A 7161-nucleotide genomic window follows, 5' to 3' on the forward strand; every position below is an offset into this window, starting at 1 on the left:
CTCTCTCTCTCTCTCTCTCTCTCTCTCTCTCTCTCTCTCTCTCTCACGCGCACACACACACACACACACAAGCACTCAAGGCATACTTGCTTCCCCTTCTCTCAATAACAAAGCAAACATCAACCCTCCTCCCGCCACTTTGGGCAAATCCCAGGGCAGGGCTGCTCCCCTTCCTGGCAGGGGAGGGGGGCGTTGGGGAAAGTAGCCTTCTTGGGGTGACTTATGAGGGCGAGAGTGCAGAAGCGAGCTATTTTTTAATTATTTTGTAGGCTCCAGGCGAGTCTGGAACTAAACAGCTGGGAAGCCTGGCAGGAGATCAGGCTCGCCCCCATCAGTAAGTGTGAAGAGATGAGACCCCTCCAGAAGTCTGGGTTGCTCCTCTGAGACTGCCTTCAAGAAAGCCGCGGCTGGGATCGCCATGCCTCGAGGTGCACTCCCAGACTTGAGGACGCTGCGCAAGGACAGCCACGCTGCGCTTTGGGAAAGGCGCAGCCACAGATCCCAGGCACTGGGCCGAGACTGGTTGAGCGTCCTCGACCGGGGCGAATTCAGGCCAAGTGGCAAAGGGTCAACTAAGTTATCCAGTTAAGAAACGTGCATTCACAGTCTAGGAGCTGCTTACTACTGACTTCTTCTTGCCCTAGTGAGAGGAAGCAGGGAGGCGATGTCTGCAACAAAATGAGAGCGATTGTCTTAAAGCAACTCAAACAGTGTTGAGTTACAGAGTATGTACACTGATCTTGACTTTGTAGGCTCGATCTTGACTGTGTAGCTCCAAAGTCCAAAATCCTGCCTCACTTGGATAAGAGGTAAGAGATTTTTTTGCCTAGAGGCTTAAGTGTATGCAATACATCCAGAGAGAGAAGGAGAGGGAGGGAGGAGCAAGGGGGAGAGAGAGAGAGATAGATTATAATATTGACACATTACATATGTGTGTGTTTCAGACTTCCTCCTTTTCACTTTAGCATGAAGTTAGAATCTACACAAGAAAAACACTAATGGTAGAAATGAATACACAATGCCATGGGACACACTGTCTTTGAAACAGAGCTCATTGTTGACAGAGTTGGCTCCCCGAAAGCCCTTTCAAGCATTGCCAAGTAAAAATGTAGGGATTACTGAAGACTTTGATACAAGCACAAGAAATCTGTATGCAGCTATTATTATCATTTGTATTATTATTACTTGAATTTCTTTAAGAAAAGCTAAGTGAGATGCTGAGAAAGTGCTAGGACACAGGCTAAAGATGAAAGGGACCAGAGTAGAAACAAAGTTTCTGGAAAAGTATTAATAAAAGGGAACTGAGCTACTCTAGTTTCCTCAGTTCTTTACTGCTCAGAAGCTCATTTCTGCCAAGATTAAAAAAAAAAAATCACCCTATCTTACTCTACTGCTTACCCCTTAGAGTCCATCCATTTGATTCTAACACAAGGTTTTCTTACTCAGAGACCTTCAACTCTTCCTTTCTCTTACTTCCTTATATTTTACCCATATTTTGAATCAAAGTACTAGGCTGGTATGAAGAAATACCAAGTGGTTCTTCCTGCCCTGTATTGTCATTTGAGAAAAATGGCACCAAATGTGAAAATTACATTCAATGGATTCACAATCATGGAGAGCATTTCAAAAGCAGCAACAGAGATAAAAATCTAAGCCTTTAGAAAAATAGATCTGAAGAGCATCAAATAAGTCAATTTAGAAGATTATGGGTGTTGGGAAATAGTGCTGCTAATGTAGCTAACTCTTTCTGAAAATGAACACGAAATTACCATCTATTCAGAGATATTTATTAATTTTTTCCTGAAACCACAGAGCAATACTTCATTTCCTAAATAAATCCCAAAGATGAAATGCTAGTAAATGTTGAATCTTATGTATCTCCATTTTAAATAATTAAAACCATGTAAAATTGGATACAAGCTAAATAAAGCCTGGATAGCTGATTAAAATAAGCCATTTTTAGTGGTTTACATAGAATGCAGCTCATCGTAATATTGTCAGAACAGCATAGCAAATGAAAATAGAAATTTTTCGTGATGCAAATGCTAAATTTCTAATGCATAACAATGTAGTAAGCAAGTGGAGGAAATGTATTGATATTGTTTGAAATACAAATATACATCCATGTGTTTTATACAACTATTTTTAGCTCATTTTTTGGATTAACAATAGTAACTTTGGTGTCAGAAGGTGAACCGGAGAGTGAGTGGCAGCAGAATATTTCACGGACTGAAATGGAATCCAGTTGACAGGAACTCTATTGTACCCTCTGCTGTCACTGGCTACGCCACTGGGGTCAAACCATTGCATCTCTCAAAGCCTCTATCTCCTTATCTATAAAAGGATACAGTTGAATTAGATAACTTCCAGGTCTGAAAGCCTACAATTTCAAAGATATGTCAAAGTACAGACTGTGATGTAGAAAGCGTCACAAATAGCTTGAGGAATGTTGAGGATAATCATACTTTCTTAGGTAACATTATGGTGACCAATAGCTCTATTTATTTTTATATAACCTCTCTCAAGGAGTCTTGTGTTTACTAATTTTGTGAATTTGAGGAAAGAGTAACTGATACAAACTGGCTGACACTCAGATTCAGACATGAAAACCATCAGTACTGAGGTTCTTACTATTTAAGATACTGTTGTATATGTAGAGAAAACATGGGTATTTGGTTCTGGTTCATATGTGGCACATACCCCTACAGTTTCTTTGAAGACATTGTCCTGAAAAGACCAGAATATTCCCATTTTATGGCCTCATAACTGTAAATCAGTAGGCTTATGTGTAATTAAAAGAGGCAAAATCACCCAAAGTATGATTGGGATCCTCCCATTCAGATGTATTTCTGGGGAGAATTTTGAGCCCAGGGAGCTTCAGGTGAAGGGAAACCCATCACTGCGGAGGAGAGAGAAAGGTAGAAGCAATCCGAGGAGAGGTTGCTGGACCTTTGAATATTCTTTGGACCATTAGGAAAAAGATCTTATGTTTCTATTCATTTCTCTTCAGTTGGATGGGTGTGTAATCAAATTGGGTGAGATGAAGGGGAATAAGGTATGAACAACAGGATGTACAGTTTAAAATACAGCCTTGTTAAAAATCAGGTTGGGCTTTTCCATTTCTGTTGAGTTCATTCTGAGCATTTTAAGTGCAGTAATAATAATTTCTTTGGGTGCCACAACTCTCTACAATCATAGTGTATTACCAACCTTTTCAGGTAGATTCCTCCTAATGACACTGCCCTGCTTCTCCTCTCCACCCTAGTCCATATTTGGGCTTTCTGAAGTACTATGATTTATCACCTTATAGGTTTCTACCAAATTTTGAACTCAATACTGATCAAGTTTTTTAAAAGTTTTCTCCAGATAATTCTTATTTTCCAAGATGTCACTTCACTTCCCTGTAGTATTTATTGACATTCTCATATTTGCTGTAACTTAAAATTTTAGGTGCTCAAAATTTTTTATTTCCTTGGCATACACTCACTCCTTTTAAATCACTGGGACTCACTTGGTCCTACCTCCCATTCCTATAGCTTTTACCAACTTATACCATTTCCTTAAATGACCTATCTCTGTTGACTCTATCTCAGCTGACTTTTGTTATCTAAGCTGTCAAATTAATATAGTTCGGAGGGCTCATGGGGCTTTACTGAGAGTTTTATTATCAACAAGGCATTAAATCTAGAATGCTTTGGGTTGTATTCATTTTATAACTTCATCAACAAGCCATCAAATTTATTCGGACTAATCAACTCTTCATAAACAGAAGCTACTCATTGCTTCCTTATTTTTCAGGACAGTAAAAATTTATTTTTTGTGCTAATTTAGGTTCTACTATTTTGCTAGGATTTGAAGAAGCTAAACAATGAGGACCAAGGGCCCTTTTAATCTTCTTTTGAAAATTAGGAACACATTACTATTCACTACCTTTAGATTCCTCTTTAGGTCTACAGGACTACAAAATAATGTTTTCTTACTTGGAAAATTAATTAGTTATTTCTCAGGGCTTATTGGAAGATTGCTTATTGTCTGTAGAAAGTGATTACCTATTCATGAATTCTCTACCTTGTGTTATTTCCTTTTCTGTTTCATGGTCTTTTAAAAAATACAGCAAATCTCCCTCAATTCATTTTTTTTCAATGATTATGGAAATTATCTTTAACAGGGAGATTTTTTTGAGCTCTTCAAACTACCTTTAACATAGAAATAATTCAGAGAGAACAAAGCACATGGCTTGTTAGCAAATATAAACTGGAATTTGAAAAAATAAAAATTTTATACGTAAAATAATAGTTCAAATATTAAAAATGTATATACTAATTTTTTAAGGTTAATTCTGCCATTGCAAAAAACATCTGATTCGAGGAAAGTCCTTACTTAGACCTAAATTCTTTCGTTAATTATACAACCTTTAGTATTGGTTTGGATGACCTCATCTAAGTGGAGAAATTGATGTATGATGTTATTTAACGTGCTGGAAGAACAGCTATAAAGTTATGGCTGTTCTCTCGGGTATCCCACTTTCTATTTCTTCTAAAAATATTCTAAAATTTCATGGTTTTGGAAACATGGCCTAGTCTATTTTTAGGAAACTTCATCATATAATATCCATTTTATCTTCTTATGATACTAAAGAGAGTGAATGAACCAAAAAGTACACCTTAGAAACATATTTCTAGAACTAGCTACTCAAAACCATACTTAGTGGCTTTATTTATTTATTTATGGCTTCATTGGGTCTTCGTTGCTGCGCACAGGCTTTCTCTAGTTGCGGCGAGTGGGGGCTACTCTTCATTGCGGTGCGCGGGCTTCTCATTGCGGTGGCTTCTCTTGTGGAACACGGGCTCTAAGGTGTGCGGTCTCAGTAGTTGTGGCTCATGGGCTCTAGAGGGCAGGCTCAGTAGTTGTGGTGCACGGGCTTAGCTGCTCTGCAGCATGTGGGGTCTTCTTGGACCAGGGCTCAAACCTGTGTCCTCTGCATTGGCAGGCGGATTCTTAACCACTGTGCCACCAGGGAAGTCCCTACTTAGTGGCTTTTATAGAATTATTTTCTCTTTTAAAATTCTACAATCAGGAGATTATAATTCATATAGGACCTAATCACAGTACTCGTAATGTCTAATAACACCCTCTATGATGTATCAACTTATGCTAGTGGCATCTGGGTCACAAACATTTTTTGTATGGATCACAATGTTTAAAAAAATAGTCACCATCCTTTAAAAATGGATCATTTCCCATAAAAAATCCAAGATGTGGCTTCCTTTGGAATAATTAAAGATTTGGCAATATGGTCACAATTAGCTAGAGTTAGTAGTTACCATCACCCACCCCCAAATGTAGTAGGGCCTGAGCTGCCCAGTTTGCTGGAATTCTCACCCAGCTTTCTGATTCATGTGTTTTACATTCCTGACCTGGATCATAAAGTCATCTGAGTTTGTGACTTCTGGTTTAAACAGTCTATGAGGTGTCAGTTACTTTTGCTAGAAAGATTTTTATAATGCCTTTAATGGGACACATTCAAATAACATGGAAATAAGAATGTATCCTTTAAAACAACCATCATCATAGATGTAAGAAAATCTAACAAATTATACTCAGATTTCCAGACTACAGACTTTCACGGAAATGGAAGCAGTCTTGGCCAAAGCCACTCTTCATCCACATTAGATAACACAGAGTAGACATATTGGGATTTCCTCCCTTCTCTTGTAGTGAAAACCTTTGCAAATGTCTAATATGGACAGTTTTTCTTATATTCTACATTCTGCTATAGAGTGGTTCTTAGAGGAATGCCAGAGGAAGACAGAATCGGGGTTGCCAATGTGAGAAGAGTGAGATATTGGAGTATGAATTATTAGTCTATAAATACTGAAGGGAGGGTAGTAGAGAGGCTTTGTGGGAGGATCACGAAGCTGGAAGTAAAGATTCCTTTGTTTAATGCTCGTTCTTTGTCATTTTAGCCCTGTGACCTGAGGTGAGTGGCTTCATCTTCTAAGCTTCAGTGTAAACTGGGTGTAGTATTTGCTTAGACTGACTGTGCCTAAGATTCTGTTTAAGGTTAATTTTCAATAATAATATTCTAGACCAAGCACTTATTTCTCCTGTGCCTGTCATATCTCTTAAGATCTACTGGCTGCATGAGCTATGCTATGGTACATGAAGCACAGCAATGTGGTTATACAAAGTATAGCAGTCCAGTATTGCCACTATAATGCTGTGTAACAAATCACCCTAAACTTAATGGCTTAGAGCAAGTGTTTTATTCTTATGTTACAGTTGCCTGTGGTTTGGCTGATCTAGGCTGGGCTTGGCTGAGTGGCTTTACTTCAAGCTGCAGGTTGGCTCAGCTTGGCTCTAACCCATGAATTTGGTTTAGATCTTCTCCATGTGTATTTTTTTCTGAAGCCCAGGTTGAAATGGCACTGGTTACCTGAGGCATGCTCATCTTATGACTTATCAATGGAGCTCAAAACCCAAGCCAAGCCATGGAACAACACTTACAGCCGCCATTGCATCATGCCCACTATCATTCTATTGGTCAAAACAAGTCACATGGCCAAGCCTAACTCTGTCCATAGTGGGAGAGTGAAGGGAAAGAATAGTTGTTGAACAGTAATCCAGACTTTAACACTAAGCAACATCCAGCATCTATAGACATTTTAATTGAAAAGCATATTTTCACAAGCCAACTTAAATGATTGAAAACCAATTTGAACAACTGACTCCAGAATCATTTTAAAGGGTTAATTTTAAAATGATATCTATAATGTATCTGCAGTATGTTGTTTTAAAGTGTTGGGAAAGAGCATTTCAATAATTCAATTTGTGTGTGGAAGAATGAATCACTCTCCTCTTAGAGACCTCAAGAATTAGAGTCCTTTTGGACATTTTCTTCAGAATAGCCAAGTAAGCATTGCTGGGGTCTGAATCTGACTCAAATGGCAATGTTCAGTTTGAGGATGATGGAAGTAAGGCTGATCTTGGCTCAAAATGGATCAACTCAGACTAAGCCGTAGTGCAATATATGAAGCCCAGAGTTGAGAAAAGGTAATGGAATCTAGTTATGTGACCTGAGACTTTTGAACACATTCCAGATTGTATTAATCAGAATAATTCCTATTTTTCTCCCTCTTCCCCCTCCTCCCCTCCCCCACC

This window comes from Monodon monoceros, unplaced genomic scaffold (genome assembly GCF_005190385.1).
Source record: "Monodon monoceros isolate NGI ecotype Baffin Bay Population unplaced genomic scaffold, NGI_Narwhal_1 Super_Scaffold_13, whole genome shotgun sequence".
NCBI lineage: Eukaryota > Metazoa > Chordata > Mammalia > Artiodactyla > Monodontidae > Monodon > Monodon monoceros.